We start from the raw sequence: 23,214 nt of genomic DNA on the forward strand, positions 1-23,214 counted from the left end.
TATCCTTGTATGTACAACCGAAGCGTTCCAATGAGGAGTGTGATAGGCTCTGCATGGCCTTTACATGCCATTCCAACTTCCCCTATGGATCCCGTCTCTTCCTCTCTGATGTCTAGACGAGCGGCCATGTCAACAGAGATGAAGTTGGCTCGTGCACCATTATCAAAGAAAATCAATGCATGCTGATTCCTAATTTTGGCCCAAGCTCTACACAACTCAGTAGCATCATCATTGGGAGGGTTGTCATGAGAACATGTATTTTTTAAACCTCACTTAACATGTGGATTAATTTTTAATCATATGATTAAGTAAATGATGCACATGTGAGGTGCAACTGGGGTTAAAGTAAATTTACGAGCCTGGAACCCGAAGAAATCACGGGATTTTAAAGGCAAAGTTGCTATAAGTTATGCCACACATATACTTGGTGGTATCTGGTGATAGTTGTTGGTCTAGGTCATCCATTTAGCCATAAGTGTCAATTGGTGACACTAGAGAAGTGGAGTTTAATGGTACCTAACACCAATCTAATGGTCAAAGATGGCGCAGAGAGACTTGAGAATGGAAGTTGCCTAGCCAATTTAATTATTGGCCTGTCATATTATTTTTCAGGGCATCAAAATATTTATTAGATTAATTTTTAGTATTTAAAGACTGTAAATTAATATTTAATTATGAAAAATGCTTCAAAAACCCTCTGGAAAGACTGTCACTTGTCGAAAATGCCCATGCAAGACTGAAAAACGTCTTTAAAGGCTGGAGAGAAGCATTTCTATAAATTCAGATTACAAGGGAGAGGGAGGGGAGGCTGTTGGTCTGATTTGCAGCCATTGGAGGACCTTCTGAGATAGATTGGGGCAAAAGAAGACCAATCAACAGTAGGAGACAGCATCTGCAGGCTGTTGAGGCAGGGCAGCAACAGCAAATGACTCATTTTCTTCAGTTCTTTACATCTACATGCTATTGTGGCAGGGCAACAACTGCATTTGATTGGTTTTCAATCATTCTTCCCAACAAAACACTCAATTTTCTGTCTCTAGAGCTTTCCCTCTCATCTCCCAGCCATTTCACAAATTTGCTCCGAAAATCTCAGCATTTGAATCCTTGGAGGCTGAGAAATTGCAAAAGGGTTTACAACAGCCTTGGAAAACATGCCAAAAATTGGAAGCTCCAAGACTTGGAATCAACAAGGCTAAAGATGAATTTCAGCTGAATTCAAGTGAAGGACTAGCTAACCATTGAATTTGGGGCATTTCCATCATCTATGAAGTGGGTGAAGGCCAATTGAGTGCCCGAATCAAGGGACAAAATAGATTAAAGACTTACTTGACACTTTGGACAGTAAGGGGAGTTGAAATACCGAAAGGAATTGGAAGAATCCCATTGTAAATCAACTTTTTCTTCCATAAAGCTAAAAAAATACCAAAAAGGGTACCAATTTTGGGGCCAATCCGGTGTGCATTGTCCAAAATCACTAGGCAAATTTGTATTTTCAGATTTGCATTTATTGTTTGCTGTTGTAATTAAGTTGTAATCAGGGATTTACCACCCTATCCAAGGAGAAAGGCTGGTTTCAGGCACAATTCCCGAAGTGATTAAGAAACCTTGCTTTCTCCTGCAAATTAGGATTTGATAGCAATCTGCCTTGCTAGACACCTTCAACAGATGAGTAAAACTAAGAATGGTTGAGTGATGTCAAGAAAGATGAGAGATGGCTGAGAAGAGAGAAAATTCTCAATTATGTCACCAAGAATGCCTCCAACAATAGTCATCTGCTAGACAGATGACCGCAGATCAGCTGCTGCTTGCACGAAAAATCAGTGATTCCTTCTCTATGTTTTTCTTCTCCTCCTTTTCCTTCAAGTTTTGATTCTCAAGGTCAATTTGAAGTTGATAAAACATCTCATCCTTCTTTTCCATCATTATCCACTTTTCTATTTCAAATATTAAATTTACAAAATCAATGTAATGAATTCACATCCACTTCATCATCAACTAAATTTCAATTCCCACCCAACATGCCTATGTCTTCCGCAACATCACAATTTCCATTTACACCTTTCACTTTTCTTTTCCACATGCCACCAATGACATCTCACACACACTAGGGGGTTCTTCAAACATAGACAAAACCTTTAGGACCTCTACTTTTCCAAGTAGTAAAGATATACCTATGGGAAAGTGTCACACAGACGTGAAATTTTTTAGATACTTTGTTCTTGCTAGTAACATTTGACTAATTTGGGCAATGTTGTAAAGCAAATGTGATGCATATGGCAGTTATTTCATGGTAGTAGGCCAAGGACCCCGAGGAAGCAATGGGTACCAAAGGCAAAAGTTGTGACAAGCTATATCAGTTAGGTTTTCGATTTCAATTGGTGTCAATTTGGCCTTAGGACAATCAATTGGCCATTAAGTGTCAATAGTAACACTAGGAACTAGGCATTAATTGATTAATTCATACTAGTCTAAGGGTCAATGAAGGCTAGGGATCACTTGGGGTTGCATATGGCCTAGCCAATTAAATTGTGGATGGACATCTTTAATTTTGGGCAAGGTCAAAGGGCTGAATTTATTTTTTTTAATAATCGATTCTAAAAATTAATTAATTGGCTGAAAATTGCTAGAAAATGCCCATGCAATGGAAGAAGGTTGTTTTGGGGCTAAGAGAGTCTAATTCAGTGCAGTCAGCTAGTGAGAGAGAGAGTATGTGTGCTACTAATCTGATTTTGGAGCGAAAATCAGCAATTGGAGGCAAGCGACAACTGCCAAGACACCCCAGGAACCAGGTGACTTCATTTAATGCAGCAAGGACGGAAGGCGAAACATTTCTGATCAAGCGACAACATTTTGGTGGCCTCATGACAGCAAGCGCTAGCTCCATTTGCTGATCTAACACGGCATCACATGGAAACCCTAATTTCTCTCATCTCAAAATTCCCTCATTCCAGCTTATCCTCTGAGTATCTCACTATTTCTCAGCCAATTGAAGGTATTCTCAGTCAGATTTGGTGGGCAACGTGAGAATTCTACTGTAAACCCTAATTCTCTATAGAAATTAGAGTTTAGCAACCACCTTGGGACATGTGCCATCAGTCAAAGCCATCGTGTGCTGAAATCAATGGTTGAAATTCAAGGAATTATCAAAGATTTCAAATGCCAGCCCACCCATTTGATTTAGGGCAACATTTGGCTAATTTGTGGTTTCATTATACAAGTCTTGGGTGAGAATCAAGAGGCAATTCGCCTAAATTGCTTGTGGATCGGTATCACAACAAGGGCTTTTGGGTCGGCAAAGAAGATTGAGAAATCTCGATTGTACTCCATCCAATAGCAATATATATTAAAGAAATACCGCAAGGGGCACCATTTTTGGGGCCAACAAGGTGTCCAATGTCCAAGATTATTATGGTAATGTGTGCATTTCAATTTATGTTCATTTCTTAATTGTTGTAATTAAGTGCTTAATCAAGTTTTGCCACCCTCTCTAAGAAGAAAGGCTGGTTTCAAGGAGACTCAACCTCCACCTCACACACTTTCGGCTTTTCACAAGGGATATCCTCCTAAGCTTTCTTGAGTGTGAACAATTGGTAACACAATTTGTCCACGTTGCTATTAGTACATCTACCAGTTATGTTCTAGTGCCCTAGTCGACAATTGGGCAAGGCTATAGAGTTCCAACGTCTCCTCCAACGACACCTTTTGGACACTCACCACCTATTATTGCCTTTACCCATCATCTCTCTCTTTCTATTTGAAGCCAACCTTCCTTCTCTTAGAGGGTGGTAAAACCTAATCAAACACTTCATTACATAAACTAATAATTGAATATAGATTGAAATGCACACAATACTATGATATTCTTAAAATTGAACACCCTGTTGGCTTGTATTGCTAATGGATGGAGTACAAGTTCAAATTTCACAATCTCCTCCATTGATCCAAAGGCCCTTTTGTCATACAACTGATCGACAAACAATTCGGCCAATTGCCTCTCGATTTTCATCCACAATTTTTATGAATTGAACCACAAACTGGCCAAATGATGCCCCAAATCACATGGGATGGGTTGGCATCTAAAATCCTTGACAATTCCTTGAATTTCACATGCTGATTTCAGTGTACAATACCTTTGACTAATGACACGAGTCCCAACGTGGTTGCTAAACCCTAAATTTATAGGGATTACAACAGAATTCTCACTATTGTCCAACAAATCTAACTAAAAACACCTTCAATTGGCTGAGATGCTGAGATCTTCATAGAATAAGCTAGAGAAGGTGAGAGAATGCTGAGATGAGAGAGAAATCTAAGATTCTTTGCAGCAAATGTCCCAAAACTGATTGTTGCCCTATAAATTCTGCATTGAATGCAATCGCCTGCTGTCCTAAGGCCCCATAAATGCTATCACTTGATTAGTAATGCTATCACCAACCCTTGGTGAGAGCCTCCCTACTATCGCCTGCCTTCTAGAGGCCTCTGATGGCTGTCACCTGCTGCAAATGTGGAATTCTGCACAGGGAACTAACCTACAGCTCCTCCTTTCTCCCTCTCTCAAGCTAAATGCACTAAATGGATCTCTCCCAACCCCAAACAGCCTTCTTCCTCATTGCATGGGCATTTTTGGCTGAGCGGCAGCCTTCTAATCCCATTTTCTAGCAATTCACAAACAATTAATTAATTGTCATAATTAATTAATTCTGCAAAATTACTTTATTTGTGGCATTAATACCTCTATGTCTTGCATACGAAGAAGGATGACTTCAGTGATCACTCTGAGCCTCAATTGCTTTGTGATACAAAGACGTCCATGCATCATCAAAAATCCATCTCTTAACAGAACGTGCTCATGTCTTTGGCCATTGTAAAGCTAATGATAAACATAAGCAAAATCCAAATCAACAGTAGACTGCTTCTTCATGGCATTTGACTCAGTGTGATAGACCATGCAAACAGCTGAAATCTCTCGCTTATGTGACTGTGCATCAACCACAACATTCTTTTCACCATCTACATACACAATTTGAAAATGAAATATAAAGAGAAAATTTCCCATCTCATATGATTTTCTAACAACTTTGTCTACATCAAAAAGTTCCTCAATGTTTGATAATCTATATGCATTGTAGAATAGCCCCTAACAAGCAATGTTTTCACATAGAGAGTGCATGAATTGCAGTTGGGAGCTCTTTCTCATAGACCTACATAAAGTTCCTCGATGTTTGATGATCTATCTGCACTATAGAATAGCCCCTAACAAGTAATGTTTTCACATAGACAGTGCATGAATTGCAACTGGGAGCTCTTTCTCATAGACCTACAAACTCCTCTCTCCACCGTTGAAGCTTTACCAATGGAACTATGCACGATATTGACGTATGCAAACTCCACCAAAGGCAAATACTATTCCCACTATGTCTTATGGTCTAATACATAGCATCTCAAAAGATTCAACACTATGGAATTTGCCTCTATGGACTAACCATCTATCTACAAATGTAAGGATGATGAGAATTTCAGCATGATACCCATGTTCTCAAACAACACCTTTCAAAATAAACTAGTCATTTGAGGATCTCGATCACTGATGATCAACTCTCGCATACCATGATACTTAAAGATGTGCTGTAAAAACAAACATGCCATATGATCAACCTTTACTTTCTTCCTCCCCGCAATGAAATGGACAAGTTTGCTAAACTTGCATCTAATAGTTTATATCCCATCTGAAATCAGCCTTCCTCCTCGGATAGGGTGGTAAACCCTGATTGCAACTTAATTACAGCAGCAAACAATAAAAGAAAATCTGAAAATGCAAATTTACCTACTAATCTTGGACAATGCACACTTGATTGACCCCTAAATTGGTGCCCCTTTCGGTATTTCTTTAGCTTTATTGAAGAAAAAGTTGATTTACAATGGGATTCTCCCAATCCCTTTCGGTATTTCAACTCCCTTTACAGTTCAAAGTAACCAGCAAGTCTTCAATATATTTTGCCCCTTGATTCGGGTACTCAATTGGCCTTCACCCACTTCATAAACAATGGAAATGCCCCAAATTCAATGGTTAGCTAGTCCTCCACCTGAATTCAGCTGAAATTCACCTTTAGCCTTGTTGATTCCAAGTCTTGGAGCTTCCAATTTCTGGCATGCTTCCCAAGGCTGCTGTAAACACTAATTTTTCCTGTAAATTAGGGTTTACAACAGAGAAATTTGTAATTTCTCAGCCTCCAAGGGTCCCAATGCTGAGATCTTCAGAGCAAAGCTATGAAACGGTTGGGAGATGAGAGGGAAAGCTCTAGAGAGAGAAAATTCAAAGTTTTGTCGCGAAGAATGACTGAAAATCAATCAAATGTCTGCCCTGCCACAACAGCATGTAGATGCAAAGAACTGAAGAAAATCAGTCATTTACTGCTGATGCCCTATCTCAACAGCCTGTAGATGCTGTCTCCTTCTGTTGATTGGTCTAATTTTGCCCCAAACTGCCTCAAAACGTCCTCCAATGGCTGCAAATCACACCAACAGCCTCCCCTCCCTCTCCCTTGCAGGCTAAATTTATAGAAATGCTTCTCTCCAATCTCTAAATACGTTTTTCAGTCTTGCATGGGCATTTTCAACAAGTGGCAGCCTTCCCAAAGGGTTTTTCAAGTACTTTTCATAATTAAATATTAATTTACAGTCTTTAAATACTAAAAATTAATCTAATAATTATTTTGGTGCCTTGAAAAATAATATGACTGGCCAATAATTAAATTGGCTGAGCAACTTCCATTCCCGAGTGTCTTTACGCCATCTTTGACCATCAAATTGGTATTAGGTACCATTAAACTCCACTTCTCTAGTGTCACCAACTGACACTTATGGCCAAATGGATGAATCCAAGTCTTGGAGCTTCCAATTTCCAACACACTTCCCAAGGCTGCTACTAAACCCTAATTTCTGCTGTAGATTAGGGTTTACAGCAAAGAAATTTGTAATTTTTCAACCTCCCAGGGTCCAAATGCTGAGATCTTTCAAGCAAAGCTGTGAAATGGCTGGGAGATTAGAGGAAAAGCTCTAGAGAGAGAAAATTCAAAGTTTTGTCACGAAGAATGACTGAAAATCAGTCCAGTGCAGCTAGTGCCCTGCCACTACAGCATGTAGATGCAAAGAACTGAAGAAAATCAGTCATTTACTGCTCCTGCCCTGCCTCAACTGCCTGTAGATGCTGTCTTCTCCTGCCAATTGGTCTTCTTTTGCCCCAGGCTGCCTCAGAAGGTCTTCCAATGGCTGCAAATCAGACGAGCAACCTTCTCTCCCTCTCTCTTGCAAGTTGAATTTATAAAAATGTCTCTCTTCAACCTCTAAAGACGTTTTTCAATCTTGCATGGGCATTTTTAACAAGTGGCAACCTTCCCAAATGGTTTTTCCAACATTTTTCATACTTAAATATTAATTTTCAGTCTTTAAATACTAAAAATTAACCGAATAATTATTTCAATTTTTTGAAAAATAATCTGACTAGCCAATAATTAAATTGGCTAGGTAACTTTCATTCCCAAGTGCTTTGACCATCATATTGGCGTTAGGTACCATTAAACGCCACTTCTCCAGTGTCACCAACTAACACTTACGGCCAAATGGATGACCTAGGCCAACAACTAACACCAGATACCACCAAGTACCTGTGCGGTATAACTTATAGCAACTTTTGCCTTTAATATCCCATGATTTCTTCAGGTCTCGGGCTCGTAAATTTACTTTAACCCCAGTTACACCTCACATATGCAACATTTACTTAATCATGTGCTTAAAAATTAATCCACATGTTAAGTGAGGTTTCAAAATTACATGTCCTCATGACAACCCTCCCCCTTGAAATCCTTGTAATCGTCCCGATTGCACTGCCAAATGCATCGAAAGCAAAGTACTACACTAGAATTTTCATAGGGCATTATAGTCAACACAACATTGCACACTGCTATTCAACCATTCCTATGCCCAACATATGCTGAAAATTACCAGCCAACATAACATAGCATAAGACTCACAAAGAATCTCAAAAACATACCAGATTATTATGTTGTATGTCCATTTCTTATAAGCTCAACTCATCTGGCAAAACCAACCCATAGCAAAGCATAACCAAGAATAAACCATAGCTAAAACATCAATGGCATCATAACATATATTGTTGTCCATGGAACTAGATGTAAACCATTGAAAACTGAGCATAATCTGATCATAAACTGATCACCTGCCGATCTGAGAACTGATCACAAACTGCTGCAAATGTGACCCCAAACTTATCACAAACTCATTGCAAAAACTGACTAGCAATCAGTGCAAAAACTGATGCACAACCAATCCAAAAAGTGACCATAAACGATTCTCAAGCTGATAAAAAACTGAGCTGAAACTAATCAGAATTTTTGACTCGAAATTCAGGTTAAATTCATGCTAAATTGATCATAAGCTAATGCAAAAGTATAGTTCCAGTGCCCATGTGAAACTCATACTCATCTGCATACATCTCACAGTGACTAGTACACTAAGTAGTCATCTCATGGAAAACATACTGTTAGCGCAATACCTTAGATGTATACTGAATACATCCCAGATCCACTATATACGAGAGCTATCCACAACTGGAGGAGTGGAAGTGCTACGCCCCCTTGAACATCAGGCAATACTCCGAACCCTTGCTCTGCTAAACTTGACGGAGCCCGAACTAAAGTCGGCTCTAACTAAAAGCCATCTAGGTAAAGCTACAACAACTGAGGATGGTTGGCCAAGCCATCCTCTTCCATCCATTTGGGATCCATTGGTGAATAATTCTGAAATTTCACCAAGTATCTCCTGGAAACTTTACCTTTGATCTTTCTTTCCTTATGTGCCAAAATCTGCTCAAGTACTAAAATCTCATCTACCTCCTCAACCTCAGGCTGAATTTCAGCAGACATATCCTTTGGCACATCATCATCAAAAGGCCTGAACAAACTGACATGAAAGGCATTCTGTATCTGCCAATGTGGAGGTAATTTCAGCCAATATGCCACATCGCTGATCTCCTCCGACACCTGAAAGGGCCCATAGTATCTCATACTCAACTTCGAATACAATCTTTCTCTTCCTTTCATCTTTTTCAACCTTGCCTTTTCAAAACGTAGCAATACATAATCACCCCTTGCAAACTGCAAAGCACGTCTGTGTCAATCAGCCCTCTTTTGCTTTTATTGCGATCTCTGAAGTGCATATTTTATCTTTGTATAGGGTACATCCAAGTTTTCCACATAACGATCAGCCTCAAAGATCTTATCCTTAGTTTGCAGAATAGGTGGTACCTTCCAACCACCTCAAATGGAGCTTTGCCCATAGATCTATGCACTGTGTTGTTGTAAGCAAACTCAACCTCAACCAAGGGCGAATACTACTCCCACTGTGTCTTGTGGTCTGAAACATAGCACCTCAAAAGATCGAACACTATGGAATTTGCTTCCTCAGACTGACCTTCTATCTGTAGATGAAAGGATGATGAGAATTTCAGCATGGTACCCGTATTCTCAAACAAGACCTTTCAAAATAAACTGGTCATCCGAGAGTCTCGATCACTAATGATCGACTCTGGCATGCCATGATACTTAAAGATGTGCTACAAAAACAATCGTGCCATATGATCAGACTTTATTTTCTTCCTGACCGGATTGAAATGGGCTTGTTTGCTAAATTTGCACATGATAGTACATCATTCCCTGTAGGTGTCTCAGGAAGCTCTAAAATAAAGTCCATTGTAATGCTCTACCAAGGCCTATATGGAATAGACAAGGGCTTCAATAAACCCAGCATATTTTACTTATCGTGCTATACCTTCTGGCATACAATACATGTCTTAACAAACTCTTCTACATCATGCCTCAAAGCTTGCCAATAAAAGAAATGCTCCACTGCCTTGACCGTGGCATCAATACCTCTGTGTCCTGTATACGGAGGAACATGACTTTCAGTGATAACTCTAGGCCTTAACTGCTTTGTGACACAGTTGTCCATGCATCATCAAAAATCCATCTCTTAGCACAAAGTGTTCATGCCTTTGGCCATTACAAAGCTGATCGTAAACATTAGCAAATTCCGAATCAGCAACATATTGCTCTTTCATGGCATCCAACTCAGTGTGATAAACCATGTTGACGGCTGAAATTTGCGGCTTACATGACAGTGCATCAATCACAACAATTTTTTTACCATCAATATATACAATCTAAAAATGAAACATAGAGAGAAAATTTACCCATCTCATATGCTTCTCTGACAACTTTGTCTGCGTCAAAAAGTACCTCAAAGTTTGATGGTCTCTCTGCACTGTAAAATCAGCCCCCAACAAATAATGTTTTCACGTAGACAGTGCATGAATTACAGCCAAGAGCTCTTACTCATAGACTTGCAAATTCTTTTCTGCACCGTGAAGAATTCGGCTCTCATAAGCCACAACTCGATCGTCCTGCATAAGAACAGCCCCAATGCTGTTACCACATGCATCACATTGAACTATGAATGACTTCCTTAGATCGAGCAACACAAGCATACGATCTGAAGTCATATTTTTCTTCAATTTTTCAAATGCTAAAGTTTCCATTGCTATCCATCTAAATGGCACATCCTTCTTCTGCAAGGCATGCAATGGAGATGCAATTTCAGCAAACCCGCATAGATACTTCCTGTAGTAAGAACATAAACCCAAGAAGCTGCGGATCTCATACACATTACTCAAAGGCAGCCATGATCGTATTGCTTCAACCTTTGCTAGGTCCATGCGAATACCATCAGCCGATACAATATGCCCCAAAAAGTGGATTTCATGCAATAAGAATTTACTTTTCTTGTCATTGATAACCAGCCTCTGGTCATGCAGTTCATTGAACACAATATCCAAGTGTTTCCTATGCTCCGCCTCATTCTTTGAATAGATAATCATGTCAACAAAGAAAGTGCCCACAAATCCTCTATGTCGCTTGAAGAAACGATCCATCATCCGATTAAAAGTAACAAGAGCATTCATAAGTCCAAAAGGCATAACAAGAAACTCATACAATCCAAAAGATGTCTTAGGCACATCTTCTAGACTAATGCATATCTGATGATACTCACTTTTGAAATCTATACAGCTAAATATGGCTGCCCCTTGCAATCTATCCATAACATCATCGATCCAAGAAATCGGAAAGCGATTCTTTATCGTGATCTTATTCAGAGCATGATAATCAATGCACATACACCATGAACCATCCTTTTTCTGCACCAAAAGCGCTGGAGAAAAAAAAGGAGATGAGCTGGGCTGAATCAACCCTTTTTCTAACAGCTCATTTACCTAACTCATAATCTCCTCCTGTTGAGCTACACGGACTCTGTAGGGTGGCTTATTAGGTGGGCTACTTCCAGGGATAAGATCTATGCCATGATCTTCTGGCCTTTCAAGCGGTAGCTGCCCTGGAAGTGACTGAGAGAAGCAATCTGCATACATTTTCAAAAATGGCATGCGATCCTTCTCTAACTTAGACATGTTCCCAACATTCTCACTGTCATCTTTATCCTTAGTAAAAATCGAGTACGTTAAAAGATGATTTTTCATTACTTTAGAAATGGCAGTTGCAGATACAACAGGGACAGATTCACCTTTCAACTTTACATCAAGTGTAAGTACCATTCCCTTATGCTGAATAGTGATCTTTTTTGCACGAGAATCAATCACTACATGCATACGGTGACACCATGGCATACCAAGCAATACATCACAACCCTCAAGTGAAGCAATGAAGAACTCTTCGCTGTCCACATATCCTTATATGCGCAACCGAAGCTTTCCAATGAGCGGTGTGAGAGGCTCTGCATGGCCTTTACATGTCATTCCAACTTTCCCCATGGGTCCCATCTCATCCTCAGATGCCTAGACGGGCAGCCATGTCAACAGAGATGAAATTGGCTCATGCACCATTATCAAAGAAAATCAATGCATGTTGATCCCTAATTTCGCCCCACGCTCTGTACAACTCAGTAGCATCATCATTGGGCTAATCACTAACAACATCGGGCACCAATCCCACTGATGTTTTGGGCTTCTTTCCTTTAGAATCTCCCTAATTTTTTGATTTTCCAACTTGCTGCTACTAGGACAGTCCCTTGCAATGTTACCCTCCTGTTCACAAATAAAACATTTATTTGTAGCCATCAATTCCCTACATTGTGCCAATGTTTTCAAGCTCTTTCTTTGTTGTTTAGGCCTCTTTTCAAGCTAATTTTCAGATCTGCCCCTTTTCTCAGCCTTAAATAACTTTTTATTTGGCTTCTCCCTACTCTCTAGAAAGCCCGAATCCTTCCCACACAGCAAAGCATCGGCTGTAGCAGCAATTCTCTATAAGTTGAGACATGCTAGACATGGTGGATTTAATCCAAAAATCCCTGATTCCTTTGGGCAGCCCAAAAACATATTTTTCCACTTGCTCAAGAAGGGAACAGAGCGATAAGAAGTGATAGGCAGCAATGCATCCCAAAACTTCTTATTTTGTTGCTCCAAATTCTTACATTCCTTAGTATCCAGCTTATTCCAAGTTGTCATTATGTCCACCTGAAAGGTACTTGTCAACCAATTCAATGCAAACATTTGCTCGAATTTACCCACGTTGACGGTGCTCTACCTTGCATCAAAAGAGTGGACCACCACTGTAATGCATTCCCTTTCAAGAAAGTGGCTACCTTTCGAATCTTTGAGGACTCCGTGAAGTTTCCCCCTGAATAGGCTTCATCAAACTGCTGAATGAAAGTCAAAGACTTCAGCCTATCTTGTACACCGCTAAAGGACTCAAACTTCACTCCTTTTCCACCCTCATCATAGTCTTTTGCTGCCCCTTTGGGTGTCAAGTTGTCATACACTGGTTGCTGCAAAAAGGGTGCATTTGCTGAATTTACATCAAAACCAACGCCAAATGGAGCATTTGCATGACTAACATTTATTCCTTGAGCCCCATAAGCATTCAGGGGTACAGATGCAGTACCAAAAAGACTACTTTGAGCCCAAGGCATCAAGCCAATGCTGCCATACATAGGGTTTTACATATTTCCAGCCATACCCAAATACATTGGGCCTCACACTCCATACATTGGTTGCTGCATACCATAGGGATTTGTGCCATTCATTCCCGTATGTGGTCGTGTCCAACCATAGCATGAAAAATCGTGCTTCCACCAAAATATCCTGGCTACCCCATCATAGCATGCACACCTGGCTGTCCAAAATCCATTGGATTGGCACTTCCGTGATGGCCTTGCATTTGCATTCCTTGCCCCGTAGGTACCAACTGTTTTATTTCATCAGCATCTTTGGGAGCTTCAAATGAAAGGTTTGGCATTATCTTTAGTGTATCTAGCTGTCCCGAAGGTGTAGAAGACGTTTTCTTTTTCTTGCCTTTGATGTCCTTCTTTGGAGCATTCAAAAATCGGGTAAATTGGGGATCCTTTGCCGATTGAACAAAGAGATTTGCTCCTATCCTCATCCGATTCTTGAACTGGTCATCAAATTCCTCTTCACTTTGCTGGTCATCAGCCTCCTTATGCCTGGAAGACTGCATCTTGCCCAACAACAACATTTTCAGCTTGATGTCCATGGTCTGAGCCTTGTCCAATGCCAGGCATTGCATTTCCTTCATTCCCATGTGAATGTTCATATTGAGAGGCATCATCATTGCTTGAGTCCATCTAACTGTATGAAAACATATTGCTGTAATTTCTCAGCTGAGAGTAAAAATCAGCACTAGCACAAAGCTTTGACTTGCAATCAGGTGCCTCGGGCCCACCAAATCAAGGGATTGAGTGGTATCCCGGCAATGGAACCATGAAACCAACCTTCCTCCTCGGATAAGGTGGTAAATCCCTGATTACAACTTAATTACAGCAATAGACAATAAATGCAAATCTGAAAATACAAATTTACCTACTGATCTTGGACAATGCACACCTGATTGGCCCCAAAATTAGCGCCCCTTTCGGTATTTCTTTAGCTTTATTGAAGAAAAAGTTGATTTACGATAGGATTCTCCCAATCCCTTTCAGTATTTCAACTCCTCTTGCTGTCCAAAGTATCCAGCAAGTCTTCAATCTATTTTGCCCCTTGATTTGGGCACTCAATTGGCCTTCACCCACTTCATAGACGATGGAAATACCCCAAATTCAATAGTTGGCTAGTCCTCCACTTGAATTCAGCTGAAATTCACCTTCAGCCTTGTGGAATCCAAGTCTTAGAGCTTCCAATTTCTGGCACGCTTCCCAAAGCTGCTGTAAACCCTAATTTTTACTGTAAATTAGGATTTACAGCAAAGAAATTTGTAATTTCTCAGCCTCCAAGGGTCCAAATGCTGAGATCTTCGGAGCAAAGCTGTAAAATGGCTAGGAGATAAGAGGGAAAGCTCTAGAGACAGAACATTCAAAGTCTTGTCGCGAAGAATGATTGAAAATCAATCAAATGCAGCTGTTGCCTTGCCACAATAGCATGTAGATGTAAAGAACTAAAGAAAATCAGTCATTTACTGTTGCTACTTTGCCTCAACAGCCTGTAGATGTTGTCTCCTACTGTTGATTCGTCTTCTTTTGCCCCAAGCTGCCTCAGAAGGTTCTCCAATGGCTGCAAATTAGACCAGTAACCTACCCTCCCTCTCCCTTACAGGTTGAATTTATAGAAATGCTTCTCTCCAGCCTCTAAAGACGTTTTTTAGTCTTACATGGGCATTTTCGACAAGTGGCAGTCTTCCCAAAGGGTTTTTCAAGTATTTTTTATAATTAAATATTAATTTTTAATCTTTAAATACTGAAAATTAATTTAATAATTTTTTTGGTGCCCTGAAAAATAATATGACTAGCCAATAATTAAATTGGCTAGGCAACTTCCATTCCCGAGTGTCTCTGCGCCATCTTTGACCATCAGATTGGTGTTGAGTACCATTAAACTCCACTTCTCTAGTGTTACCAACTGACACTTATGGCCAAATGGATGACCTACACCAACAACTATCACCAGATACCACCGAGTATCTGTGCAGCATAACTTATAGCAACTTTTACCTTTGAAATCCCGTGATTTCTTCGAGTCCCGGGCTCGTAAATTTACTTTAACCCCAGTTGCACCTCACATGTGCATCATTTACTTAATCATGTGATTAAAAATTAATCCACATGTTAAGTGAGGTTTCACAAATACATGTCCTCATAACACCATCATTCCCTACTGATGTCCTAAGAAGCTTAAAAATAAAATCCATAGCAATGCTCTACCAAGGCCTATCTGGAATAGGCAAGGGTTGCAACAAGCTGGGCATCTTTTGCCTATCGTGCTTGCCATTCTGACATACGATGTATATCCTAACAAACTGCTCTATAATGTCTCAAAGCCGGCCAATAATAGAAATTATCCATTGCTTTCACTGTGGCATAAATGCCTCTATGTCTTGCATACGAAGGAGCATGACTTTAGTAATCACTCTAGGCCTCAATTGCTTTGTGTACAAAGTTGTCTGTGCATCATAAAAAATCAATCTCTTAGCACAAAGTGTTCATGCCTCTAGAAATTGTAAAGATGATGATAAATATTAGCAAAATCCAAATCAATGGTATACTCCTTCTTCATGGCATCCCACTCAATGTGATAGACATGCTAATGGCTGAAATATGTGGCTTATGTGACAGAGCATCAACCACAACATTTTTTTTGCCATCTATGTATACAATCTCAAAACGAAATATGAAGAGAAAATTCGCCCATCCCATATGATTTTCTAAAAACTTTGTCTATGTCAAAAAGTTATTCAATGTCTAATGATCTATCTACACTATAGAATAGCCCCTAACAAGTAATGTTTTCACGTAGACAATGCATGAATTGCAACTGGGAGCTCTTTCTCATAGACCTACAAATTCCTCTTTGCACCATGGAGAAGACACCTCTCATAAGCCACAACTCGGTCATCCTGCATCAAAATAACCCTAATGTTGTTTCCACATGTATCACACTAAACCACAAATGACTTCCTTAGATCAGGCAACACAAACACATGATCTGAAGTTATCTTTTCCTTTAACTTTTTAAATGCTGAGATTTTCATTGCTATCCATCTAAATGGCACATTCTTCTTCTACAAAGCATGTAATGCAGATGCAATTTCAGCAAACCTGCGTACATACTTCCTATAGTAAGAACATAAACCCAAGAAGCTACAGATCTCATGCATATTTTTCAAAGGTGACCATGATCGTATTGCCTCAACCTTTGCAGGGTCCATACAAATACCATCAGCCAATACAAAATGCCCTAAAAAGTGAATTTCATGCAAAAAGGATTCACTTTTCTTATCATTGATGACCAACCTATGCTTGCATAGATCATTGAGCACAATGTCTAAATGCTTTCTATGCTTTGTCTCATTCTTTGAATAAACAATCATGTCATCAAAGAAAGTGTCCATCCACAAATCTTCTATGTGGCTTGAAGGTGTGATTCATCATCCGATTAAAAGTGGCAAGAGCATTTATAAGTCCAAAAAGCATCACAAGAAATCTTACAACCCAAAAGATATCCTAAAAGCTATCTTAGGTACATCCTTCAATCTATTACGTATCTGATGATACCCACTTTTCAAATCTATACCGTTGAATGTGGTTGCCCCCTACAACCTATCCATAACATGATCGACTTGAGGGATCAAATTTTGATTCTTTATCGTAATTCTATTCAAAGTACAATAGTCAATGCACATACGCCATAAACCATCATTTTACTACACCAAAATCACTAAAAAACAAAATGTGTTGGGAATAAAGGCCTCGTGCTTTTAAATGTGCTCGGGTGTGAACACACGCTTAGCACTTGTGCTTACACATATATATCTATCTAAAAACCTAAAGGTATACACTCGTCCTTGTACCTAATAACATACACACTCTCTGGTCTGCTCTCTCTCACTCTCTCTGTCTCTCCGCACACAACAAACACCTACTGTCTCGATCTTTGTGCCTAACCCGTCACTACAAACTGTTATCAAAGCTAGCAAGAGACAGATGCAGGCATCGTAGGTAGTCACAAACAATGAGAACAGTAGACAACAGCAGACATCGTAGGTAGTCGCAGGTAGTGACGACAGTCGACAACTGCAAGCATTGTGAACAGGCGCCACATGAGACTCCAGTGGGAAGACAGGTCACGGAGGGCAGCGGACAGCGCGTGCAGCAGCCGGCATGGCAGGTCATGACGGGCAGGCCACGACAGGCAACGGACAGCACGTGCAGCAGTTGACGAGGGCAGCAATCGGCGCGTAACAATCTAGAGCGTGACCATCGGGCAGCAATCGCACGACGCGTTCGTGGAGGGTAGGCGCAAGCGACGTCTAGTCAGTGACCTGCACGGGGTCAACGAACCATGTCACACCTTTTTTTTTTCTTTCTTCTTTTGAAAATCGTTTTTTTAGGAAAAACAATTTCAACTTCTAAACCCCTTTCTTGACCAGGTTTCGCGTGCGAGGCACAAAAAGCCAGATTTGTGCAGCTGTGGTCCAGAAAATTTGGGGCTTTTCCTAGATTTGGGGAATGTGATACAGGATAAACAAATTTGTCTCGGAAATTGCAGGAATTTGTGACATTTTGTCCCCGACATTTGGGGCTTTTCATGTCCATGCACAAATCGAGCTGAAATTTACCCAATTTTTCGACATTAATGCACATTGAACTCCGTGAAATTCGGGGCTTTTGCAGTTTGGGCAAATTTGTGCAGCATTTGGTCATTTTATGTACATGCAGGTTGAATTCCACGCAATTTGGACATCAACACTTGGCAAAATTTGGGGTTTTGCTGAAATCGCTCTATTTTGGCAAAATTGACCTGTTCTATGCATGACAGAGAAAATAAAGATGTGTGGTTGATGATTTGAGCACAAAAAATTTGGGGCCTTTGACCGTGTGTGTCAAATTTTATGCCCGTGGATACATGTACAACAGAAACTGCAGCTAAAATTTGGGATTTCTCACGTAATGTGATGCATATGCCCTTGGAACAGCTGTAATCAGTTGTGGAATGCCATAGCACATGGTTTGGTGCTTCCAAAAATTTAATTACAAATCTGAAATATGTGCTTCTAAGTGGTCATTTACTGCTGGTTGGTACTTGTTTGTACCTTGGTCACTTGGGTGACAGTTTTGGGCCTGCATTTTCTGTTTTTTTTTTTTTTTTAATGTCACATTTGGGCTGAGAATCATGCTTAGCAGCAATGACAGCAGTAATATGATGTACATAAAGAAGCTTGAAGGAGCACATAACTTTGCAGTTTGGCAAAAACAGTGTTACAATATCCTATTGCAAAAGAAGCAAGCAAAACCAATTAAAACCAAAGGGGCAAAGCCCACGGACATGGAATTAAATGAGTTTGCACACTGAACCATCGAGCTATCGATTTTTGATGCCTTATTGTTCAACGTTGAAGGTTTGGATTCTACATATCTATTTGGACTAAACTGGAAGAATTGTATATACAGAAGAGTGCTGCAAGCAAAGTGTATTGACTGAAAAAGCTTATGGATTTGCGTATGAAAGAGGGTACAGCAATATCTACTCACTTCAGTGAGTTTAACTCCATTTTCAGCCAGTTGGTTGCCTTGAAGAGATAATTGATGAGGAGTTTAAGGCTACTTTCTTGCTTTGCACTCTACTAGAGAGTAGGGATACATTCAAGATTGCTATGAGCAATTCGAATGCGATTCTTTTGTATGCTGATGTAGAGAGTTCTTTACTCATGGAAGAAATGAATCGGCAGAACAATGCATCCGGTAAGTCTTCTAGTGCTTTGCATACTAGGGACAAATCACAGCAAAAAGGCAAATCTGATAGCAAGGGATGCAGTAAATCACGTGGCAAAGATGTTGAATGCCATCATTGTGGCAAGAAGGGTCACTTTAAACGTGATTGCTACAAATGGAAGAAAGAGAAAGGAAAAGGCAAGAAGACAAATGATAGCAAGGAAGAGAAGAAGGACAGTCCGCCTAAGAAGAGCAGTGTAAAAATTGAAGAGGTGAATGTAGTCACTCATGACAGTGATAGTGGGAGTGACGTACTCTTTGTCTCTTCACACTTTGGTGCACATGCTTTACTTGCAAATACAGATGATGGCATGCATACCTAGATTCTCGATTCAGGTGCTTTTCATGTCACCCCTCATCGTGAGTGATTCTCTGACTATACAGGGGATCGACTGGGTGTTGTTCATCTTGGGGACAACTATGCATGTCACATTGCAAGTATTGGCAGTGTGTAGTTGCAATTTCAGCATGGCTCTGTCTTCACACTTCAGCATGTACAACAAGTACCTCAGCTCAAGAAGAGCTTGATTAGCACAGGGCAGGTAGATGATGATGGTTTTCATACCACCTTTGGTGATGGAAAATGGAAGATCTGCAAGGGATCTAGAGTGATTGCCAGAGGTTGCAAGAGTGATACTTTGTATCCACTTCATGTATCTAGTGTGCGTGACCATGTTGTTGTCGTGACCGAGCAACCAAATGTTTCTTTGTGGCATGGCCGATTGGGACACATGAGTCAAACAGGAATAAAAGTGCTTTCTCGTTTGGGTTACTTGCCTTGTCTTCGTTATGCTGATTTTGAGCATTGTGATCATTGTATTTATGGTAAACATACACAGATGTCTCATAAAAAGTCTCTTTCTTTGAAATCTTCTCCTCTAGAGTTAGTACATTCAGATATATATCAAATGCCTTGATTATATTTAGGGAGAAATAAATATTTTGTCACCTTTGTCGATGATGCTACACGAAAGGTATGGGTTTACCCTATTCGTAGCAAGGATGAAGTGCTTGACAAGTTTAAAAAATTCTTGGCATTGGCTGAAAATCAAACAGATGAGACACTTAAGTGTCTTCGCTCTAACAATGGTGGGAAATATGTATCCAAGGCCTTTCAGGCATTCTGTGCAACAAAGGAATAAAGAGGGAGCTCACTACCCCTCATAATCCACCCCAAAATGAAGTTGCAGAGCGTATGAATCGGACCATACAGGATAAGGTCTGTACAATGCTGTCTCATGCTGCATTACCCCATGGTTTTTGGGCAGAGCCTGTTATTACAGCCATTCACTCAATTAATAGGTCATCAAACAGGTCTTTGGGGAGCCGAAGGGGGGGGTGGGAGGGAGTTCCCCAAGAAGTGTGGTCGGGCAAGCCACCTTCATATGCTTATCTAAAAGTGTTTGGCTGCAAGGCTTTTGTGCACATTCATAAAGAAAAACGCAGTAAACTTGATCCAAAGCCCTGTAAATGCATTTTCCTAGGATATGGTGACGAGGATGAAATGGGATATAAATTATGGAATCCTGAGAAAAGAAAAGCAATACGCAGCAATGATGTTATCTTCCGGGAAGATCACATGCACAAACAGTCCAAAAAGACTGAGGAGGTCCGTAGGGTTGTATTCCGGGAAGAAATACCTTTTGGACAGCAAAATGTGCCCACTGTACAGCAGCAAATACCTGTTGTAAATGAACCTGTAAATGCAGAAAATAAAGTAGTATGCAGCAATGATGTTATCTTCCGGGAAGATCGTATGCACAAACAGCCCGAAAAGACAGAAGGTCCATAGGGTTGTATTCCGGAAAGAAATACCTTTTGGACAGCAAAATGTGCCCACTGTACAGCAGCAAATACTTGCTGTAAATGAACCTGTAAATGCAGAAAATAATGCTGGAAATGATCAGCCAACTATTGCCCATGATAATGAACCACCACATGTGCAGGAACAGCCAGGACAGCAAGCTGTTAATGCTGATTTGCAGGCTGAAATGCCAGGACAGCATGCTGAAAATGGGAATTTGCAGGAACAGCCAGCAAACAATGATCATTAGGTTAGGAGATCATCTAGAGCTACTAGACAACCTGACAGATTCGTTCCTAGTGCAAACAATGTGGCTGATTATGTCATGTTGGCAAACTGTGGTGAACCGTCTTGCTTCAAGGAAGCAATGGACAGACAGGACAATAAGAAATGGCATAAAGCCATGTTGTCAGAGATGGAATCTCTTGAGAAAAATGGCACTTGGAACTTTGTGCAGTTGCCTAAAGGGCAGAAAACACTTCCATACAAATGGGTTTAAGAGATGGTCACTTCTGATTCCTCACCAAAGTACAAAGCAAGATTGGTTGCAAAGGGATACAAGCAGGAGCATGGAATTGATTTTGATGAGATTTTCTCTCCTATAGTCAAGATGACTACATTGAGAACCATTTTGGGCTTGGTTGCAGTTGATGATATGGAACTCATACAAATGGATGTAAAGACTGCATTTTTACATGGTGATCTGCATGAAGACATATATATGCAGCAGTGTTGTGCTAAAAAATGCACTTAGTCACTTAAACAGCCCCAAAACATGCTTATTTTAGGTTTATTTTAGCCAAAACCCTAAAATGGGGAGCGGATCGAGAGAGTTAAGTGGAAGAGAATCTAGAACCCCAATTTTCTATAAATTGGCAGTGTCACGAGGACGTGAAAATTTGATGCTTTGCTTATGTTTAATTGCACATTTAATTAATCCTTTAATCAAATGTCAATTAAACATAAGCAAAGCATGAAAATTAATGTCAATTAAACATAAGCAAAGCATCAAATTTTCATGTCCTCGTGACAAACCATCCCCTTGAAATCCTTGCAATCGTCCTCGATTGCACTGTAATGTATCAAAGTATACAATACTGCACTGGAATTTCCACAAGGCATCATAGTCAACACAACATTGGCCACTGCTGGCTAACTATCTCATATGCCGACTATTTGCTGAAAATTTCCAGCCAGCATAAACATAGCATAAAGCTCAACAATAGTCCAGAATTGTTGCCAGAAACTCATCGGATGCATCCCAAACTCTTGTTTCTCAACAGTGCTGACTACACACCCATAGTAAAGTATAAACCGAGCCGAAACCATGGCTGAATTGTCAATGGCATTCAGTACACATGCTTCTGTCCATAGAACCAACTAAAAACCACTGAAACTAATGATCATACACTGAAAACTAGCACTCAGTAATCAGTCTCTCATGATCATAACTTGATGCAAATGTACAGTTTCAGAGCTACAATGAAAACCATACCCATCTGCATACATACCACAATGACTAGTACACTGAATAGTGACCTCATGGCAAACATGCTGTCAACACAGTACCTTGGATGCATGCTGAATACATCCAGATCCACCCAATAGCTTATGGAAGCTTTACTTTTGACCTTTCCTCTTTATGTGCCAAAATCTGCTCAAATACCAATATCTTATTCAGCTCCTCTTCATTGGACTGAATTTCAGCAGATACATCCTTAGGCACATCACCATAAAAAGGCCTCAACAAGCTCACATGAAAGGCATAGTGTATCCGCTAGTGTAGAGGCAACTTCCATGATAGCCAACATTAAACGGAGAATTTGCATGACTAGCACTTATTCCTTGAGCCCCAAAAGCACGACGGGGTACCGATGCTTGCCCATATGCGTGATTTTGCACACCAGGCATCATACCGATGCCGCCATACATCGGATTATACATTCCATGAGCCATACCCAAGTACATTGGGTTATGCAAGCTATGCATTAGTTGCCGAAAATTATGGGGAGGTGTGCCATGCATTCCCACATTCGGTCGCTCACCCACCATAGTATGAAAAATTATGCTACCACCAAAGTAAGCTAGCTGCTGTAACTGGCCTGTTCACTAGAAAGGGCGGTAGTGTACAACTAAAATATATAATTGCTTTCACCCAATTAACAGTCGCCCACTTTACCTAAACTTAAAGAGACAGAATCAAGAAGAAGTACAGGAAGCTAAAATGCTCCTGTTGCCACACCGACACCCTGTTGGCCCCTAAGTTAGGCGCCCCTTGCGGTATTTCTTTATTTTTAAAAAGAGAGAGAGTACAATGGGCTGTCTTTCACCTATTCTGGCTGCAACAGTACAATTACTAACCCAAAACAAGCCGACCAGGAGGGGAAACTCTGCCCAAGACTGAATCTTTTGGTTGGAGTGCAGAATTGACCATTTTAGTCTGCTGTAATTACTGGTTCAGACCTGTTCTGAAACCTATTTACAACTCATACTGTTCCCTGTACTGTTCAGCCCACTGTAATTACTGGTTCAGACCTGTTCTGACACCT

General features: G+C 40.3%; 1 protein-coding gene across 2 annotated transcripts in view; it reads right to left on the reverse strand.

Annotated features, from left to right (window-relative positions):
- RUG3 (Regulator of chromosome condensation (RCC1) family protein) overlaps nucleotides 1-23,214 on the reverse strand; it is a 130,266-nt gene that overhangs the window by 93,278 nt on the left and 13,774 nt on the right. The gene's annotated exons all lie outside the window — the stretch shown is intronic.

Source organism: Lygodium microphyllum, chromosome 13 (assembly GCF_053477565.2).
Source record: "Lygodium microphyllum isolate KBCC chromosome 13, Lygodium_microphyllum_v1.1.10, whole genome shotgun sequence".
Classification (NCBI taxonomy): Eukaryota; Viridiplantae; Streptophyta; class Polypodiopsida; order Schizaeales; family Lygodiaceae; genus Lygodium; species Lygodium microphyllum.